The 22,103-nt window shown below is 54.3% G+C and overlaps 1 protein-coding gene and 2 pseudogenes across 1 annotated transcript in view; 1 reads left to right on the plus strand and 2 right to left on the minus strand.

Annotated features, from left to right (window-relative positions):
- The window catches only part of LOC144768486 (uncharacterized), a 142,347-nt gene that overhangs the window by 24,099 nt on the left and 96,145 nt on the right, over positions 1-22,103 (plus strand). The window lies entirely within an intron of this gene.
- On the minus strand, positions 696-821 carry LOC144779915 (5.8S ribosomal RNA; annotated as a pseudogene).
- On the minus strand, positions 1,540-3,289 carry LOC144781568 (18S ribosomal RNA; annotated as a pseudogene).

Here is a 22,103-nt window from a genome sequence, read left to right on the forward strand (position 1 = left end):
GCCTCAGATGGAGTTTACCACCCGCTTTGGGCTGCATTCCCAAGCAACCTGACTCCGAGAAGACCCGATCCAGCTCGCCGGGGGCCGCTACTGACCTAACACCGTCCGCGGGGTGAGCCTCGATCAGAAGGACTTGGACCACCTGAGCGACGCCGGGTAGTTAGTCTTCTGTACACCACATTTCCCGCGCCTTCCGCTGGGTGGGGATTCGACGCTGGGCTCTTCCCTGGTTAGTTTCTTTTCCCCCACTTAGGAAGAATGACGCCCGAGCGTCAAAGGGGGTTGCCGGGGAAGGCCAGGCCCCCCTGCCGGAGCAGGGGGGGATTGGCGTCCCGGCAACACGTATCCTCTTTCCCCGGATCGGATCTGGAAGTGTTTCGCCCGCCCTGCGAATCCAGCCAGAGAGGTAGGCGCCCTAGGCGCATGCGTGCAGGCAGCCAGTGGGACACCACAGTCAGCCAACGTGCGGCACGCAGCCAGGCGTCCAGGCCAGGTCCCGGGACGAACCGGTTACCGGGCCCCTTTTTTCGGAGGCCAGGCACGCCGGCGGCATACCTCCGCCGCAGGACCCGGTGAGGGACCCTGCCACAGGTGATCGGGAGTCTGACCTTGTGGGGGGACAAAGGGAAGCAGAGCTCACCCTGCGACGGCCCCAGCCACGTCCAGGGGAAGCCCCGGGGTGATTGACGATCGTGCAACCCTCAGACAGGCGTAAGGTGCGTGCGAAGTGTCGATGATCAATGTGTCCTGCAATTTACGCTAATTCTTGCAGCTAGCTGCGTTCTTCGACGCTGGAGCCGAGTGATCCACCGCCAAGAGTCACTGCAACTTTTCAAAAATGTTTGCCCACCTGCGGGTGCAGGAGAGTTGGGAGGAAGGTGCGCTGTCCGTCCACTGCCGTGCGGCGAGACCGCCCAGACGCCCCGGATGCTCCGTTCAAGGCTTCCCCTCTGGGAGTCAAACTGCACCGCTGGGAGAAAAAAACATTGCAAGGCGCTCGGCCCAGGAGTCCCCCCCGCCCCCCACTCACCCACGGGCAAGGAAGGGGGTTTCCAGTGCGACGAGAGCAGGCAGCCCCGCAGCCACCGGTCCCTCCCGGGATTACCGTGAGGGACCGCACGAGTCTTCAAACCCCTCGGCCTGGTCGCAGGGGACCAGGTCGAACCGGGTACCTGGCAATGAGGGAGGGTCGCTCCACCTGCAGATCAGCTGTCCGTCGTCTGGTGGCCCCGAGCTGTGCCTGGTGGCACCCTACCCCACCCTTTGCCTTGGTCGGGGGTGCCGGAAGGAAGAGCCAGGTGGCTCCCCATCCTACACGCCTCCCACCGAGAGGTCCCGAGGTCCCCTCGCAGGCCCTCGGCCCCTTCTCTTCCAGGCTGTCCTGCCGCGTGAGAAAGGCAGTTTCTCGGTCGCCCGGAACCCAGTCGGGCTGGGACTTGGGCGCCAGGAGGGCCCAGCCGGCGCCAGGGTCTTTCAAGGGAGGGGTGGTACCAGCCCGGGGATGCACTGCCATTCGGTTCCCCTCTATGACAGGTGAACTTGGGTTCCTTCTCGGAGAGGGACGGGGCCGCCCCCCACATCCGGTCCTTCATGCGTCGTTCAGGCCCTCCCCAGGGGGAAGAGGTCCACCGGAGTCCCGGTCCACACCTCACTAATCCATCCAATCGGTAGTAGCGACGGGCGATGTGTACAAAGGGTAGGGACCTAATCAACGCGAGCTTAGGACCCGCACTTACTGGGAATTCCTCGTTCATGGGAAATAATTGCAATCCCTATAACGAACGGGGTTCAGCAGGTTACCCGCACCTGTCGGCGAAGGGTAGACACACACTGAGCCGTGCAGTGTAGCGTGCGTGCAGCCCCTGACATCTAAGGGCATCACATACCTGTTATTGCTCGATCTCGTGTGGCTGAACGCCACTTGTCCCTCTAAGAAGTTGGACGCCGACCGCTGGGGGTCGTGTTACTAGTTAGCATGGAGGAGTCTCGTTCGTTATCGGAATTAGCGAGACAAATCACTCCACTAACTAAGAACGGCCATGGACCTCCACCCACAGAATCGAGAAAGAGCTATCAATCTGTCAATCCTTTCCGTGTCCGGGCGAGGTTTCCCGTGTTGAGTCAAATAAAGACTCAGGCTCCACTCCTGATGGTGCCCTTCCGTCAATTCCTTTAAGTTTCAGCTTTGCAACCATACGCCCCCCGGAACCCAAAGGCTTGGGTCATGGTAATAACGCCGCCAGATCGCTAGTCGGCATTGTTTATGGTCGGAACTACGACAGTAGTTTATCATCTTCGAACCTCCGACTTTCGTTCTTGATTAATGAAAATATTCTTGGCAAATTCTTTCGCTTTGGTTCGTCTTGCGCCGGTCCAAGAATTTCACCTCTAGCGGCACAATATGAATGCCCCCGGCCGTCCCTCTTAATCATGGCCCCAGTTCCAAAAACCAACAAAATAGAACTGGAGTCCTATTCCATTATTCGTAGTTGAAGTATTCAGGCGACCGGCCTGCTTTGAACACTCAATTTTTTTTAAAGTAAACGCTTCGGACCCCCAGGACACTCAGTCAAGAGCATCAAATGGGCGCCGAGAGGCAGGGATAGGACAGGCGGTAGCTCGCCTCGCTGCACCTGCCAGCTCGATCCCAAGATCCAACTACAAGCTTTTTAACTGCAGCAAGTTTAATATACGCTGTTGGAGCTGGAATTTTCATGGCTGCTGGCACCAGACTTGCCCTCCAATAGATCCTCGTTAAAGGATTTAAAGTGTTCTCATTCCAATTACAGGGTCTCGAAAGAGTCCTGTATTGTTATTTTTCGTCACTACCTCCCCAAGTCGGGAGTGGGTAATTTGCGCGCCTGTTGCCTTCCTTGGATGTGGTAGCCGTTTCTCAAGCTCCCTCTCCGGAATCGAACCCTGATTCCCCGTTACCTGTGGTCACCATGGTAGGCACCGAAAGTACCATTTGATAGGGCAGACATTCGAATGTATCGTCACCGTCACGGGGACGTGCGATCGGTCGAGGTTATCTAGAGTCACAAAAGCACCCGGGCGAGCTCGGATTGGTCCTGGTCTGATAAATGCATGCATCCCGGGAGGTCATCGCTCGTCAGCATGTATTAGCTCTAGAATGACCACAGTTATCCAAGTAACAGATGGAGCGATCAAAGGAACCATAACTGATTTAATGAGCATTCGCAGTTTCACTGTACCTGCCGTGTGTACTTACACATGCATGGCTAAATCTTTGAGACAAGTATATGCTACTAGCAGGATCAACCAGGTATCCGCACCTGATGACGGGGTGGGAGCCGCGTGCCCATCTCACCGACCGGCAATCTTCATGCACCCCTCCATCTCTCAGGAGCCTGTCAGGGGAAGGGCGGGAGGGCTCGCTTGAGGGGTGTGGAGAGGTGCTATCTCATGGGCACCGACGGGCCCAGCCATTCCCCCCGGGATGGAGAGGCAGGCCAAGCCGCAGCCTGAACAAGATGCAGGGGTACCGGGGCCTGGCGGTTGCGGAACCCCTCGTAACGGTCGTTCTGAGCTGCTGTGGAAACATCCTGGGCGGAGAGGGATGACGGCGTGGCGCACAGGCCCACAGACCTGCCGGCCAGGCAGCATCCGAGGGCATGGCGCCACTTGACCCCTTCTGCTCGGGTCGAACCATAGGGGGGGCACGAGCTGCCGGGGCCGCTCAGCCTTCGCTCTGCTGGGTAGGGTGAACAACCTACCCCCATGCAGCAGCCCTCCCTTGAGTCAGACGGTCCATGCGGGGTGGAAGCTCTTTGCTTAAAACAACAGCCGAGGCTGGCCAAGCAGTCCATCCCTAAACGGACCGAGAGTGCCCAATCGATCAATGTACAGCGGGGCCAACCCCTGGCAGGCCGCCCTGCACAGGGGATGCTGGCTTCACATTCCTGCCTGATCCCGGGGCGAGCAGGTTCGGAGGAAAGGCCCATCGGGAAGGGGCTGAGAGGCATACCCGGGCCCCTGGGAACCACAGCAGGTGGGCCCAGGTGCTGCCTTACCCCGTCTCAGCATCACCGGACCTCAAGGAGGTCTGACCGAGCAAAGTCGGAGAAAAAAAGGACCTTCAGGAAGGGGCCGAGAGGCAGGTGCATACCCGGGCCCCTGGGGCCCCAGCGGGCAGCCCAGGTGCTGTCTTTCCACACTCTCAGCATCGCCTGACCTCACGGAGGTCTGACTGAGAAAATTTGGAGAAAAAGGACCATCGGGAAGGGGCTTGGAGGCAGGTGTATACGGGGCCCTGGCAGGCAGGCCCTGGTTCTGTCTTTCCCTGTTTCAGAATCTCCAGACGTCACAGTGGTCGGACTGAGGAAAAACCTCAGAGAAAAAGAACCATCGGTAAGGGGCTGAAAGGCAGGTGTGTACCCGATCACCTGGGCACCCCGTTGGGCAGCCCCGGGTGCTGCCTTCCCTGCCTCAGCATCACCGGACCTCACGGAGGTCTTCCTGAGCAAACTCAGAGAAAAAGGACCATCGGCAAGGGGCTGAGAGGCAGGTGAGTGCCCAGTTGGGCAGGCCCGAGTTCTGCCTTCCCCTAATTCAGAATCGCCGGACTTCACGGAGGTCGGACTGACCCTCTCCCTAGTAATCCAGAGGAAATTATCCCCCTTTCTTGTAATCCGTGCACACGAGGTGACAGAGGGGACCCAAGGCACGAAAGTACCCTTCCTCCTGGAGCCCTCGCTGGGATCGGGGAGGCATGTGGCACCTCATCGGGACTTCCAGGGAACTCCGGACATCTGGTCACTCCTTAGGAAAGCATTGGGTGCGACCAGATGGCCGAGGGGATCGGTGCGACCAGATGGCTGAGGGGATCAGTGCGACCAGATGGCTGAGGGGATCGGTGCGACCAGATGGCTGAGGGGATCGGTGCGACCAGATGGCTGAGGGGATCGGTGCGACCAGATGGCCGAAGGGAAAGGTGCGACCAGATGGCCGGGCACGAAAGGCAAGCCATCTTATCACTCTGTGCCCCAATGAAAGAGTGAGTAGGCACTGGGGAATGGGAGTACCAGAGGCCCTGGGCCCAAGCTGGAGCCCAGCCATGGAGGCTGCGAGGGGACCCGACGGGCCCTCCGACTTAGGGTCCGCGGACACCTTGACAAGCAGGGAAGGCCTGCAGGGACAGACGAACCCTGTCTCAGAGACCCAGCAGCACCCAACCGGGGCCTGGCCGGGACCCTGGACCCAACCGGGGCTCCCTAACCCAAAGGCACAGGGGAAGCCGCACGCACAGAGAGACGGAGGGGACCCTAGGTGCGAACGTGCCCGACCTCATGGAGCCCTCCATGGGATCGGGGAGGCAAATGGCACCTCATTCGGAATTCCAGGGAAGATCGGCCATCTGGTCGCCCCATTGGAAAGCATTGCGTGCGACCAGATGGCCAAGGGGAAAAGTGCGACCAGATGTCCCGGACCGAAAGGTCTCCCAGCTGCTCCCGCCTGCCTATGCAGGGCAGGGCTCGGGGGCTCTACTTCCCAGGGGCTCGGGGACCCTGGCTGCGCCTCAGGTATGCGGAGGACCACCAGAGCTCTTGGGCCCAGTCGTCCAGGGGAGGACTGCCCGTGACCATTGAGCCCGTCCCGGGCACTTTTTCACAGCGTTGGCCTGGAGGAGGGAGCCCCGGACGCCCGGGAGAGGACTGCCCAGGAACCATGGAGCCTGTCCCGGGCACTTTGTCATGCTGTGGGTCGGAGGAGGGGGCCCCAGATGCCTAGGGATGTGTTGCCCTGGCATAGCCCATCTGGTCCCCGGCAGAGAACCGCCAGCCCGGGAGGGGTTTCCGGGCATACCCTGCCCCTAGTAATCCGGAGGAAGGATACTTCGTTTTCTGGGAACCCGCACGCATAGAGTGACGGAGGGGATCCAGGCCGCGGAGGCGCCCGACCTCCTGGAGCCCTCCCTGGTATCAGGGAGGCAAATGGCACCTCATCGGGACTTCCAGGGAATACCGACCATCTGGTCGCCCCATTGGAAAGCATGCGTGCAACCAGATGGCCAAGGGGAAAGGTGCGACCAGATGGCCGGGACCGAAAGGACTCCCAGCTGCTCCCACCTGCCTACACTGGGCAGGGCTCGGGGGCTCCGCTTCCCAGTCGCTCAGGGACCCCGGCTGGGCCTCAGGCACAGGGAGGACCACCGAAGCGCTCAGGCCCAGACGCCAGGGGAGGACTGCCCGGGACCCATGGAACCCGTCCCGGGCACTTTGCCACACCATTGGCCCGGAGGAGGGAGCCCCGTACGCCTGAGAGAGGACTGCCCGGGGCCCATGGAGCACGTCCCGGGCACTTTGCCACGCCGCTGGCCTGGAGAAGGGAGCCACGGACGCCGGCACTTTGTCATGCCGTGGGCCGGAGGAGGGGGCTCCGGATGCCTAGGGAGATGTTGCTCGGGCATAGCCCATCTGGTCCACGGCAGAGAACCGCCAGCCCGGGGGGGGGTGTCCGGGCATATCCTGCCCCATGTAATCCCGAGGAAGGCTACCCCGCTTTCTGGAAACCCACAGAGTGGCGAAGGGGACCCATGCCGTGGAGGCTCCCGACCTCCTGGAGCCCTCGCTGGGATTGGGGAGGCAAATCTCACCTCATCTGGACTTCCAGCCAGGGAAGATCGGCCATCTGGTCGCCCCATTGGAAAGCATTGCGTATGACCAGATGGCCGAGGGGAAAGGTGCGACCAGATGGCCGGGACTGAAAGGACTCCCAGCTGCCCCCCCCGAGCCTTCACGGGAGGGCTCCCACCTGCCCTTGTAGGGCTCGGGGGCTGCAGGGATCGGGGGCTTGGGGCTTGGGGCTCGGGGGCTGCAGGGCTCGGGGGCTGCAGGGCTCCGGGGCTGCAGGGCTCCGGGGCTGCAGGGCTGCAGGGCTTGGGGGTCTCCAAAACCCCATGCTGGGCCTCAGGCATGGGGAGGCCTGCAAGTGCTCCTGAGGCCCAGCTGCATGGGGATGGACTCTTGGCAAGCCGTAGGATGGGGGCTCCTAAACCCAGGCCCCAGGGCCGGTTCCTGCTTTCCAAACCAACCAGGCCAGTGAGATCAGGGAGTCTGCCCAGGGACGAAGGGCCCCTGTCCCGGGCACACAGACCCTCAGGACCAGTGTTCCCTCTAGGCCGCGCGCGCGCACCTCCCCTGACGTCAGCGCGCACCACCTAGCGTGGAGCGTGCACACAGGACGTCCCTAGAGAGTCGCGCCGCCCGCCGCTTTTAAAAAGCGAGCGGCGCGATCATGAGGCACTTTTCCGTGTGGCGGCGAAGCGGGCGCGAGGAGTTCAGGTAAGCAGGTGGGGGGGCCTGGGAGGGCTGGTGGGGGCTGGTGGCGATTGTGGCGCTTGCGACGCTTACTGCTGTGTGGGGGCGTGGCAGACTGTGGCCTTTTGTTTAAGTATTGCTGATAATCAGAACCCCTTCACAAGCTCCGATTAACAGCAATACTTAAACAAAATGCCACAGTCTGCCTCGCGCTTTATTAACAAAAGCGTAGACACTTTCCAAACACAGTGTGTACTTTAGTACACGCTGTGTTTGGAAAGTGTCTACGCTTTTGTTAGTAAAGCGCGAGGCAGACTGTGGCATTTTGTTTAAGTATTGCTGTTAAACGGAGCCCGTGAATGGGCTCTGATTATCAGCAATACTTATACGAGAGGCTACAGCAGCTGGGGAACGAGCGGAACAAACGGCAAGATGGCATTAAGGCTCAACAACGAGTGGGACAAAGGGCATAAAAGCACAACAATGAGTGGGACAAAGGGCATAAAGGCACAACAACGAGTGGGACAAAGGGCATAAAGGCACAACAACGAGTGGGGCAAAGGGCATAAAGGCACAACAACAAGTGGGGCAGAGGGCAGAAGGGCACCAAAAACGAGTGGGGCAGAGGGCAGAAGGGCACCAAAAGCGAGTGGGACAGAGGGCAGAAAGGCACAAAAAACGAGTGGGACAGAGGGCAGGAGGGCACCAAAAACGAGTGGGGCAGAGGGCAGAAGGTCACCAAAAACTATGGGACAGAGGGTAGAAGGGCACCAAAAACGAGTAGGACAGAGGGCAGAAGGGCACCGAAAACGATGGGACGGAGGGCAGAAGGGCACCAAAAACGAGTGGGGGCAGAAGGGCACCAAAAACGAGTGGACCCAGAGGGCAGAAGGGTACCAAAAACGAGTGGGGCAGAGGGCAGAAGGGCACCAAAAGCGAGTAGGACAGAGGGCACAAGGGCACAAAAAACGAGTGGGGCAGAGGGCAGAAAGGCACCAAAAACGAGTGGGGCAGAGGGCAGAAGGGCACCAAAAACAATGGGACACAGGGCAGAAGGGCACCAAAAACGAGTGGGGCAGAGGGCAGGAGGGCACCAAAAGTGAGTGGGGCAGAAGGGCACCAAAAGCGAGTGGGACAGAGGGCAGAAGGGCACCTAAAACGAGTGGGGCAGAGGGCAGAAGGGCACCAAAAACGATGGGACAGAGTGCAGAAGGGCACCAAAAACGAGTGGGGCAGAGGGCAGAAGGGCACCAAAAACGAGTGGGGCAGAGGGCAGAAGGGCACCAAAAAGAAGTGGGGCACAGGGCAGGGGGACACCAAAAACGAGTGGGACAGAGGGCAGGAGGGCACCAAAAACGAGTGAGGCAGAGGGCAGAAGGGCACCAAAAGCGAGTGGGACAGAGGGCAGGAGGGCACCAAAAACAAGTGGGGCAGAGGGCAGGAGGGCACCAAAAACGAGTGGGACAGAGGGCAGGAGGGCACCAAAAACGAGTGGGACAGAGGGCAGAAGGGCACCAAAAACGAGTGGGGCAGAGGGCAGAAGGGCACCAAAAACGATGGGACAGAGGGCAGAAGGGCACAAAAAATGAGTGGGACAGAGGGCATAAAGGCACAACAACAAGTGGGACAGAGGGCTGAGGAGCACCAAAAACCAGTGGGGCAGAGGGCAGAAGGGCACTAAAAACGAGTGGGACAGAAGGCAGAAGGGCACCAAAAGCGAGTGGGACAGAGGGTAGAAAGGCACAAAAAACGAGTGGGACAGAGGACAGGAGGGCACCAAAAACGAGTGGAAAAGAGGGCAGAAGGGCACCAAAAACGAGTGGGACAGAGGACAGAAAGGCACAAAAAACGAGTGGGACAGAGGGCAGGGGGCACCAAAAACGAGTGGGACAGAGGGCAGAAGGGCACCAAAAACGAGTGGGGCAGAGGGCAGAAGGGCACCAAAAGCGAGTGGGACAGAGGGCAGAAAGGCACAAAAAATGAGTGGGACAGAGGGCAGGAGGGCACCAAAAACGATTGGTGCAGAGGGCAGAAGGGCACCAAAAACTATGGGACAGAGGGCAGAAGGGCACCAAAAACGAGTGGGGCAGAGGGCAGAAGGGCACCGAAAACGATGGGACGGAGGGCAGAAGGGCACCAAAAACGAGTGGGGGCAGAAGGGCACCAAAAACGAGTGGGCCCAGAGGGCAGGAGGGTACCAAAAACGAGTGGGGCAGAGGGCAGAAGGGCACCAAAAGCGAGTGGGACAGAGGGCAGGAGGGCACCAAAAACGAGTGGGGCAGAGGGCAGAAGAGCACCAAAAGCGAGTAGGACAGAGGGCACAAAAAACGAGTGGGGCAGAGGGCAGAAAGGCACCAAAAACGAGTGGGGCAGAGGGCAGAAGGGCACCAAAAACAATGGGACAGAGGGCAGAAGGGCACCAAAAACGAGTGGGGCAGAGGGCAGGAGGGCACCAAAAGTGAGTGGGGCAGAGGGCAGAAGGGCACCAAAAGCGAATGGGACAGAGGGCAGAAGGGCACCTAAAACGAGTGGGGCAGAGGGCAGAAGGGCACCAAAAACGATGGGACAAAGGGCAGAAGGGCACCAAAAACGAGTGGGGCAGAGGGCAGAAGGGCACCAAAAACGAGTGGGGCAGAGGGCAGAAGGGCACCAAAAACAAGTGGGGGACAGGGCAGGAGGGCACCAAAAACGAGTGGGACAGAGGGCAGGAGGGCACCAAAAACAAGTGAGGCAGAGGGCAGAAGGGCACCAAAAGCGAGTGGGACAGAGGGCAGGAGGGCACCAAAAGCGAGTGGGACAGAGGGCATAAAGGCACAACAACAAGTGGGACAGAGGGCTGAAGGGCACCAAAAACCAGTGGGGCAGAGGGCAGAAGGGCACCAAAAACGAGTGAGACAGAAGGCAGAAGGGCACCAAAAGCGAGTGGGACAGAGGGCAGAAAGGCACAAAAAACGAGTGGGACAGAGGGCAGGAGGGCACCAAAAACAAGTGGAAAAGAGGGCAGAAGGGCACCAAAAACGAGTGGGACAGAGGGCAGAAAGGCACAAAAAACGAGTGGGACAGAGGGCAGGGGGCACCAAAAACGAGTGGGACAGAGGGCAGAAGGGCACCAAAAACGAGTGGGGCAGAGGGCAGAAGGGCACCAAAAGCGAGTGGGACAGAGGGCAGAAAGGCACAAAAAACGAGTGGGACAGAGGGCAGGAGGGCACCAAAAACGAGTGGCATTTGGCGCCGCAGACATGCAAAGTTCGGTTCCTGGCGCACATAGCCATGGTTGCAGCACACAGAGACCCTCCACTGCCGCACACGGAGGAAAAAAATTAGAGGGAACATTGCTCAGGACGTGCCCTCGTTTTCCTCACATTTCTTCCAAAATTCTGCATAGTGTGCGTAGTGGCGCTACGCAAAATACGCCCAGCCCTAGTAGCGACACAACCAATGTTTAAGGTAGCTGGGGCATTTGCCATGTATTGTCCGAAATGCCAGAGTTAAAGCCTTAAACTCAATCCTTCTTGATACCAGCAGGCAGTGGAGCTGTTTGATATGCGGAGAGATATGATGATGAAACGGAACACGTCTAATCAGTCTTGCAGATGCGTTCTGAACCTTCTGACTAGGTATGCTTGTAGACCCAAGTAGAGGCAATTGGCATAGTCCAGCCTAGATATCACTGTGGCATGGACAATGACTCTACGGCAGTCCTCCGGCAGTAGATGTAACATTTTTCTAAGGCTTCTTAATTTATTGAAGCATGAGGCAGTCATCTTCCGAATTTGGGCTGCGAAAGACAGATCTACATCCCATTTCACTCCCAAGTTCTTTGCGGTGGTTGCTGGAGTAGGTGACAGGCCCATTTTAGCTGGCCACCAAATACCCGCAGCAGGCGGCAGAGCCTTGCCAAAGAACAACATTTCAGTTTTCTCTGCATTAAGTTTCAGATCATTGTTGTTCATCCACTGGGCGATGTCTCCCAGGCATCCCTTAAATCTCTTAAAGGAGTACACCAACTGGTCTTTAAAGGAAAACACCAGCTGGGTGTCGTCGGCGTATGATATCGCCTTCACCTCCCAATTAGCTATTGTTGTAAATCAATCTAGGACTCTAGTGTAATTTTTCCCGATTCATGCCCTTATATAGGTATAGATTGTTCGATCCTTATATAGGCATAGAAATCATTACCATATTTAGACTGAGCCTATGCAGCCCAAATACGGCATGGCTTCTTCCACTAAATTCCAAGAATCAACAACGATTTCTTAGAGAAACCCGCCTTCAGCAGCTAGGGACTTACCCTTGCCTGAATACTAACTTATCTAGGAAATCATGAAGTTTTCGAAGAACTGAGTATTTGATGACGTTCTTAAGTCCAATCACACGTCAAACTCTGCACCTTCAAAGTATAATTATGAGTACATTTGCCCAGACAAACACACAGTGGTTTGGAGCAGATCGACTAACTACTTGCCCGACACCCTGCAGCCGCAAGTGCCGAAGGAAGCCGACCCTCCAGCTGACGCACTGAGAGACGCTGTCTTTTCCCTTGCCGAGAAATCCAGCTCCAGTGTTTCCAGGCTACCCTTGCGGGTTGCTGGGAAATCGAGTCCTGTGAGAGAGATGTAAGACCTCCTTCATTCTAAACCAAGGTACGAGCTGATTAGACCCTTAGAGAATTCTTGAACAGAATCTTGGCAGAGAAATGAATGAATGAATGAAACGGATCTTGTCATGCGCAAAAAACTTAGCCCAACGGGCGTGAAGGCGCCTAAGTAAAATGTATCAGCTAAGCTCCCTGCAGTACACTCAACAGCAAACTCTCATTGATAGGCCTTCTTAAAGAAAAAAGTTTTAAGAGCATTTTTAAATAGCTCAATTGTGGGGAGGGTTTTTATATCCAAAGGGGTGGAGTTCCAGAGCTATGGGGCAACCACAGAGAACGCTCTGGCTCCCCATCTGGCTAGTTTAAATCGTGGAACAACCTATTGACAGAGTCCCGCAGAACGAAGGCCTCTTGTAGGGACATAGCGCGTGAGAAGAGAGCCCATGGCACTAGAGGAGCCTTCTGTCACCGCTCTGTACGCTAAGCACAGAATTTTGAAAGAGATTCTGTGCTGCACAGGTAGCCAGTGAAGTTCCTTCCTAGCTGCAGTAGCAGAACAGGTTTTAGGAAGGGCTAAGACGAACCGAGCTGCAGCATTCTGCACAACCTGCAGTCGGTGCAGGAGGCTTTTATTGATTTCCGTGTCAAGGGAATTACAATAGTCAAGTCTCGATCCTACCAAGGCAACCGCAACCTGCTTACGAGCCTGAAGGGAGAGATACCCACGTATTTTATTGAGTATCCTAATCACACCCCAGCAGGTGGCCACGGTCCTGTTCACTTGGATGGAAAGGGAAAGCGAGGTGTCGAAGATGACGCCAAGATTTCTGGCAGATTGGGAGGGGGTGGGGCAGATGCCAAGAGAAGAAGGCCACCACTCACTTGACCAAGCATCTTGGTCCTTCCCAAAAATCAACACCTCCGTTTTTTCGCCGTTCAGTTTCAGGGAATTTATAGTCATCCAGTCTGCCACGTACTGCATGCATACCCTGAAACAGGCGGCAGATGACCTAACAGAAGAGTGAGCCAGTGACACCATGATCTGGGTGTTCTGCATAGGACACCACCTCCATCCCCTGCGATCTTACTAGTCTTGCCAGGGGAGCCACATAGATGTTGAACAGGGTCGGACTTAAGGCCGACCCTTGTGGCACCCCACACTGCAATGACTTAGCAGGGGAGAGGTGGTTCCCCAGCATCACTCTCTGCTCCCTTTCCAACAGAAAGGAATTTAGGAGACTCAAGGCCGGTCCACTGACTCCAGCTTCCCTAAGCCGAGATGTAAGAATGGCCGGGGAAAGGGTGTCGAACGCGGCCGTGAGGTCCAGAAACACAAGGACCGAGGTTTGGCCTGAGACCACTTTAAGTCGGATGTTATTGACCACACAAGTGAGAGCGGACTCAGTGCTGTGATGTTTTCTAAAGCCGTGTTGCGTGTTGTCAAGGTATTCAGATGACTCAAGGAAGGAGGACAGATGAAAATTAAGATGTGCCTCAAGCATCTTGGCCGGGGCAGGGAGGAGGGAAATGGGCCTAAAGTTCTTCAATAAGGCCGGATCAAGGGACGGCTTCTTAAGGAGAGGTTTTACAATCGCCTTCTTCCACACCGCCGGAAAAGAGCCCTGGGTAATAGCCATATTCATTACCTCAAGCATAGGAGGAAGAAGGCTACCCCTACACTCTTTAAGTTTTTTCAGAGGAAGGGGATCCAGGGGGGAAGCAGATTTAATCCTGTCAAGCAGCAGGTTCAGTTCTTCCAAGGATAGAGATGGAAAGTCCGTAAGAGAGCAAGGGGGAACTGTACATAAGGAATCAAGGCTAGAGATTTCAGACTGTACACCTTGATCCAGGGCAAGACAGTGAGCTTCCAAGGATATGTGGATATCCAGAATTTTATTGTGGAAGAAGTCGGAGATCTTGTCGCAAAGATCTTGCGAACTGACTACGGGATCCGGGAGTTGCAGGGAGCATAAGGAGTCAGCGATTTTAAAGAGCTCCCTGGAGGAGGAAAGTGAGCTGGTAAGATTGGAAAAATAATCCTGCTTCACTATCACTACTCTCCGTTTATAGTCCCGCAGTGCGGTTTTGTGGGCCTCCCGATCTTTAGCGTCCCAAGATTTCCTCCATTTTCTCTCAGTACCCCTGACTCTCTGCCTCAAGAGTCTCAGCTGATCAGAAAACCAAGGTGACGTAGGCTTTCGACGTGCGACATAGCGCAAAGACGGGGGGGCAAGGTGTTCCACTGCCATAGATATCGAATCCATCAGGTGTTGTGCTGCAGCAGCTGCGTCTTTAGATGACATGGATTGGGGGGTAGTGACAAGCGGGATAAGGGCCTCATCCGATATCTTCCTAAAATTTCTCCTAAAGATAAATGGAGAAGTTCCAGTATTAGTAATTACAGAAGCAGGAAGAAGAAGTTGCACTGGCACTGCATAGTGATCAGACCAGACCAATGGTAGCGGAGAGCCAGTAGAGATCCTGAGATCATTAGAGAATATTCCATCGAGTATGTGCCCGGCCTTATGAGTGGGGCTACTCACAAGTTGGGCAAGGTCACATGCACCTAGTGAGTCGACCAGCGATATTGTGTCTTTTGAGGTAGCCTCATCAAAGTGAAAATTAAAATCACCCAAGATGGTAAAGGCCGCTTTCCCAAAATAAGGTTCTAAAAGTGTCAGTAGTTCAGGAGGGAAACTGACTCTGGGACCGGGGGGCCTATAAATCAGAATCCCAGTGAAAGAGGCTGATGGGGAGAGGGTGATACAAAAATAAAGCGCTTCAAACCGATCAGACGGCATCGATAAAGATTTGGTAAGGCAGGAGAGGGAGGATTTAAGAAGGATGGCAATGCCACCTCCTCTCCGCCGAGATCTATCCTGCCTATAAAGAGAGTAACCATCAGGAATGGCCAAAATCAGGTCATGTCCAGAGGTCTCGGAGGCCCATGTTTCAGTAATTAACACCCAGTCCGGCTGTCGCTCATCCACGAAATCGTGAAAGGCGACGTTATGCTTAATAAGCGAACGGGCATTAATCAGAAAACCCGATCTGGAGGGCGTGTCATTTTGTTTGGCCGGGAGAGAAGATGCTACTCCTCCATTACAGGAAAAATTAAAAGGGGCAGTGCAGGCCCTGCACCTATCGCAGTGCAGAATCCCCTCGGGCGAATAGCGATATAGACAGGGCTGAAATACAGGTCTTAGAGCAAGGATGTCTGATCTTGAGTATAGCCTAGGTGCCCTATCAAGAGGGGAAGGAGTAGGAACAGAGTCAAGCCCGACCTGCAGCCCGTCCTCAGCGCGGACGGGCGCAGACGGGCTGAACTCTGGCGTAACTCCGGCGTCACTACGGCGTCCCCGCTGCGCGCAGACATGGCTGCCTTTATACTCACCTTAAACACAGAAAGCGGACTGGGACGCGCGAAATCTGCCCCTCACCAGTATGGCCGCCGTCGAGACTGTGGCAAAGGACCCGCGAAATGCGGTGTGTTTCCAATTATGATGCAGGTAAGCTGACAGAGGTGGGGGTATGCGTGGCCAAGTATTAAGATCAGGGGATAAGTGCCAAAAAAAAAAATTTACACAAGAGAAAAAACGGGTATATTTAAAATCACAAGCTTTTTAAACTCACAAGCGCTACAAATAAGGGCGCTGCTGCCAGTGAAACGCAAGCGCAACTAAAAAGATACTATACTAAACTTAAGCTACTCCTCACTTACTTCTTCCCTTGTACTAGACTTAGGTTAGGTACACCGTGGAAGGCATATTTTAGAAGCACCAGTTGAGTACTTTTAGTCATTATTTTATCACTGTATGTATTTTATATGTTTTAGGCAACTTATGGCTTAGAAACCATATCATGCTTTTACAGTACTACTTTTTAATACTTTTCGTATTATATGCCCTGTACTCTATAACCAGTATTACGATTGTAGCAGTACATTTCTTATGCTTAGGAAAGAAGACTGTTCAATAAATACTTTTTTTGAAAACGCCTGTCTCTCTATTTTCTCAGCACCTCTGGTGAAACGAAGCATGCACGATTGACTGAGTAAAATAGTTATCTATTGTTTCCGCGACTCTAGAGATTGATTTCTTATTCTTGGGAAACAAAGTTGTCATTTTTATGCGGTTGTCAGAAACTAATCCCTTCTTGTGAATTTGAGAAAGTTTCTAGGGACCTCTGAGCTAGCTGGAACTCACAATTAAGTTTAATATATGCGATAGAGACCCAGTCGACCTCAGTCCTACGTCTAAACTATAGTATATGTTATTCCAATGCGCAGAGCCTATTCGGAATATAGGAATATAATAATAATAATAATAAAGGAAATTTATAATGCGCAACTTAGCCCAAGGGCGTCAAGGCACCAGACAATATAAGTGTCATATGACCGGTCTCAGAATCGCCAAGCCCATGGTTTAAGAGTACGCCTCTCGAAAAAGCCAGGTTTTTAGGTCCTTGCGAAAAAGTGCCAAAGAAGACTTTCCACCAGGTCAGGGGGGAGGGAGTTCCAAAGCTTTGGTACAATGGTGGAAAAAGCTTTGCCTCCCCATCCAGCTTTGGCAAATCTTGGCACTTGAAGAAGATTTTTTGTAGCAGATCGAAGGGCTCTACTTGGTTGATAGGGAACAAGGAGGGACCTAATGCCTTCAGACCCAGTGCCATACATGACCCCATGGGCGAGGCAAAGAAGCTTAAAAGAGACCCCAGCCTGAACCGGCAGCCAGTGAAGGTCTTTCCAAGCCCGGGAAACAGAGGATAACCTGGGAAGATTGAGAACCAGTCTGGCTCCGCGTTTTGGACCATCTGTAGTCGATGGACAGAGCTCTTATTCATGCCCCCGTACAGTGCATTACAATAGTCTAGTCTCGATGAGACTAGGGCTACCGTGGCACGCTTCCTCGCATCTGGAGAAAGGTACGGTCCTATCTTTCTGAGGATCCTGATGATACCACAGCAGGTGGACACGGTCCTGCTGACCTGCCGGTCAAAGGACAGGGTGGTATCAAACAGGACCCCCAGGTTCCTAGCCGAATGCGAGGGAATAGGGCAGTCCCCAAGGGAGTCCGGCCACCAGTCTTTTGACCAAATATCATGGCCACCCCCGAAGATCAAAACTTCGGTCTTTTCTCCGTTTAGCTTTAGGAAGTTTTGAACCATCCAGTGAGACACCGCCTCCACACAAGTTCTAAAATTGAAGGCGGAATCATTCACCAACTGCGTTAGAGAGACCATAATTTGGGTGTCGTCGGCATAGGACAACACCTCGAACCCATAGGATCTCACTACCCTGGCAAGTGGGGCCACGTAGATATTAAACAGGGTGGGGCTTAAAGAAGACCCCTGAGGGACCCCACATTGCACAGGTGTGGAGGGGGACAGAAAATTACCCAGCTTCACTCTTCGCTCCCTTTGATGGAGAAAAGAAGCTAAGAGTCTGAGGGCGGGGCCGCCACACCTATCTCCCTAAGCCTGGAAACCAGGATGGTGGGTGACAGGGTGTCAAAGGCCGCCGTCAGGTCGAGTAGAACCAGCAGAGTGATCTGTCCACCTTCGAACGGATGTTGTTTACCACCACAGTCAGAGCAGATTCAGTGCTGGGGCTCTTCGAAAGCCGTGTTGCGAGATGTCTAATAGGTTCGAGTCATCAAGAAAGGTAGTCAGATGGTGTTTTAGATGGATTTCTAGTATTTTGGCGGAGGCCGGAAGCAAAGAAATAGGCCGAAAGTTTTTAAGGACCGCAGGATCCAGAGAGGTTTTCTTCAAGAGAGGCTTAACCACCGCCAGTTTCCAGGCCAGGGGAAAAACCCCTTCGGTAATGGCAAGGTTAAGCACCTCTAGCAGGGGGGGCAGAATCACTTCCCTGCAGCTCTTCAAGACAGTGGACAGGGGTCCAGGGGAGAGCCCGATTTGATGCTGTCGAGGAGGCGCTTAGAGTCATCAAGAGTAAGCAAAGTAAAGGTGAGCAAGCAGGGTATAGATTCAGAGGGGTCAGGTGCCGAGAAAGAAGCCAATGAGGGAAAGTAAGAGGGATCTAGTTCCCGGTTGAGAAGCTCCAGGGAGCTGTAAATGTCGTCAATTTTTGTATGAAAGAAGGTAGAGATCTTATTGCAGAGCTCCTGGGATTCCACTATAGCTTCCACCTTCTGGGGGGCTGAGAGGGAATCAATAATCTTAAAAAGATCCCTAGGGGAGTTCAGAGCAGCAGTCAAATTTAGGAAATGGGCTTTCTTTTCCTCGATGATGGCCATTTTATGTTCCTTCAGAAGCTGTTAGTGCTTTCATCTGTTTTCAGTAGAGTCCAGATGAGCACGCCAGAGCCTCTCTTGCTTTTTACAGCCCTGTCTCAAGCGTCTAAGTCTGTCAGAGAACCAGGGGGCACAGGGGCTCTTCCTGGCAGAATATTGCTGCTTCGCGAGGGCTAGGGGGTCTACAGCCTCTGTGATGGTATTAAAAAGGTCCACGGCAGCGAAGTTAGTCCTCTAGTGAACTACACTACATGGCGCCCATCGTTTGGTAAGTCGATAATTTAACGCTAGATACTAGAGTAACTCAGTCGTGCTTTTCACACAGACCTCTTTCTCCCGTAAAAACTCCAATAGGCGTCTGGAGTGGGTGAAAGGCTAATATCCGCCAAAACTGAGTAGGGCGAAAAATCCTATGTATTAGTTTTTGGTTTGTTCAACGTTGAAGGATACAGTGTTCCAAAATATTGTGAACCTAATCTTTTTTTCCTTGAAACTTGCTCTGCACACTTTCGGTCAACAAAATGACGGAGAGTGACGACGAGAGGGAAAGACCTGCAACAGCAGCTCAAACAGCCTTAGATGACAGAAATCTCCTCGAGAATGACCCGGATGCTATAATCATCCTTGTAAATATAAGAACAACTATAACTTATAAACTAATAAATAATGGAGTATCATCAAGAGGTGGTAAAGTAATCTTTGTTATAGAGGCACATGAATATCGGCAGAGAGAGGTATTCTATTCATGGATTCACTTTTCTCCTGCAGATGCAGGAACACATGAGTTTCACTACTACAAAGTAGAAGAACCTCCAAGGACATTGAAATTCCATTATGTTAGAATTGGGGGTCTCTGGTTGGCGCAAGTAGGTACTTGTGACAAGCAGGGACCCTCTCCTCTAAGTCAGGGCAAAGGATGACCCTTCAGAATTACCCTTGCTCACCCTCTAGGTGCGTGGCGTGAGCAGCCAAGGCGATTCTCCAGGCGTTAGTCAGTTAAGCATTTGTAGACACACACACAGTAAAATATACCAATCCCCCCACAAATGGACACCAGGCTGTGAGTATATAAAAATACGCTTCTTTATGTAAAATATATATATCTCTTAGGTCAGACTTATCACAAGATCAAATAACGGTTCTGTATGCCCACAGGTTGTAAATAGGCAAGCTCTCTTTTAGTTATAGTTCAAAAATGCACTGTTCTTCTCTTAAGTTGTATTCCACAATGTTCTCTTGATTCTTTGTTCGTTTCTGCACTCGGTTGCGCTTTTGACGGGTGAAATCCCGACGCCCTGCCAAGTCTCACGCTTCCCGCGTGAGACGCGATCGGCCCGGCCGGGTCTCTGACGACTGATGGCCCCCCTGGTCTGCGGGACCCCCTCGGGGGGGAAACACCGACCTCAGAGCTGTCCAGGTGGAGGGGAGGCCCACGGACCCAGCGCAGCCCCAGTCACTCGGTCAGGGGCTCTGGTTGCAGCCTCGTCTCCCCGACAGCTAAAGGATTCCAGCGGGAGGGGCTGGAGCGCTCTTCTCAGCGCGGAGCTGCAGGCAGGCACACAGAGCGGTGCGAGTCAGCGGAACAGGGGCGGCTCGCACCGCGGGGGATATTCACAATTCCTGGGCCCTTGCAGGCAGGCTGGCAACCCCAAAATCAAGGGTAGAAACAAACGTTGCGGGCCCCGAGCCAGTTGACGGTCTCGGTGGCGGCTTTCCTCCGGGGACAAAGGCGAGGTGCCCAGCGGCTCAGGCAGAGCGAGGCTGGCACCCGAGGCGTCCGTCCAGGTCGGAGGTCTGTCCCCTGGGTCTGTTTGCGTCCGGTGGGGATTTCTGGCGTGAGGGTGAGGCACAGCAGCGGGCCCTCTTAGGCGGTCGACACAGCGATCCCCTCAGCGGGGGAAGAGCGGCTCAACGGAGCGGAGCTCTTCCTCGGCGGGGACGAGGAGACACAGTCGGTCACGGCCTCGGAGAGGGGCTGGGGGGCACCAAAGTCACAGCTCCGGCCGTAGTAGATATCCCGGTTAATTACCGGCAGACGAGCAGAGGCAGGTTGAGCCAGATGGTCCTGTGGCTCAGGTCAGGGGGCAAGCTCAGTCAAGCCCTTGGAGAATGTTTAAGCACAAAGCAGCAAAGTCTTTTCTCATCAAGTCTTTTCCTCTCCTTTCTCAGCAAGGCAAGCAGCAGGCCAGTTCTCCCAGCGTCTCTTCTCCTTCTAGTCGGGCAGAGGTCCTTCGTGGTGAAACAGGATTCTAATTTACAAGGAGCAGGGCTCCTACTTTTATACACAGTTTCTTTTGTTCTCACTGGCCAGGGGGGCCTCTGCATAACTGCTTCAGTCTCTGAGTACTTGTTGTGGGTACTTATGACTTCTGTATTCAGTGTGAGGGCAGGCACATCAGCCGCTCCCCAGGGGGGCGGAGCCGGCATTGAGAGGGCAGGAGTGGCCTGAGTACTTTGTTGACAAGCTTCGGTCCTTCCTGGGCCAGGTGCAGGCTGAGTCATCAGTCGCTCCCCAGGAGGGCGGAGCCAGCATTGTGGAGGCAGAGCACAGCCTGATGCATCATTCAGGGGAAACTCCCACCACCCATTAAGGGGTCCTCCTGCTAATCACTACCTGTCAACTCCCAGCCCTGTCACTCACACACACCAGACAGTCAGATCCACATCCAAGCAGAGGCGGGCTGAAATGGTTAGGCAAGCAAATGCTAACTTTCTAAAAGTAGCATTTGCAAACACAGGATATTAAAATAAACTTTACTAAAAGAAGTATTTTATTATTCTGAGTTCAGGCATACTAAACATGAATTTCTACCATGTTCCCTGAGCCTGCTGGGATTATAGAGTGTAATAATTCCAGCAGCCCATCTGGCCTAGAAGGGAACTGGTAGCCTTACAATAGTGAAAAACGAATTTGGCAGTAGTTCACTATTAGAACATGCCACACACATCAGGGCATGTTCTACCTTACACTTACAATGCACCCTGCCCTCAGGCCTACCATAGGGGTGACTAATATGAAGTTAAGGGAAGGTTTAGGGGCTGGCAAGTGTGTGCACTTGCCCAGCCAGGGTGACAGTACCAGACTGCACGCAGGTTCTGCAATGGCAGACCCTAGACACATTTTAAGGCTGCTTCTGTGGGTGGCGCAACCAGCGCTGCAGGCCCACTAGCAGTATTGGCATTCACAAGCCCTGGCACTCCTGGTGCACTTTACTGGGGACTGACAGTAAATCCAATGAACCAATCAGGTATATCAATCACATGTACACTTTACAGTAGGGAGCACTTGCACTGCGGCACGGGTTGGCCGTGGCGCAGTGCCCTGAGTAGCGGACACCAGCAAAAACATCTGAGGCACAACAGCAAAAAGTGGAAGGGAAACTCACGCCAAGGTGCCAGGTCTAACACGTGTCCCCTCCAGCTGAAATGTGGGGGGAACTACCCTTCCCCAGGGAGTTCCACATCACTAAGGCGGAAAAACCTGGACAGACCGTCAGCGTTGGCGTGATCTGTGCCAGGGCGGTGTTCCACCGTAAAGTCCATACCCTGTAGGGAGATGGACCACCTCAACAGTTTTGGGTTCTCACCCCTCATCTGCATCAACCATCTGAGGGGCCTGTGGTCTGTCTGAACCCGGAAGTGAGACCCAAACAAGTAGGGTCTTAGCTTCTTCAGTGCCCAGACCACAGCAAATGCTTCACGCTCTATTGCACTCCACCTACTTTCCCGTGGCAGTAACCTCCTACTGATGAAGGCTACAGGGTGGTCCCAGCCCTCCTCAGTCATCTGTGAGAGAACAGCCCCTACACCATGCTCTGAAGCGTCTGTTTGCACTATGAATTCCTTGGAGAAATCAGGAGCCAGGAGCACGGGTGCCGTGCACATGGCAGTCTTCAGGGTGTCAAAAGCCTTCTGACAGGTGTCAGTCCAAATCACATTCCTGGGCTGCTTCTTAGAAGTCAGCTCTGTCAA

This window comes from Lissotriton helveticus, chromosome 1_1 (genome assembly GCF_964261635.1).
Source record: "Lissotriton helveticus chromosome 1_1, aLisHel1.1, whole genome shotgun sequence".
NCBI lineage: Eukaryota > Metazoa > Chordata > Amphibia > Caudata > Salamandridae > Lissotriton > Lissotriton helveticus.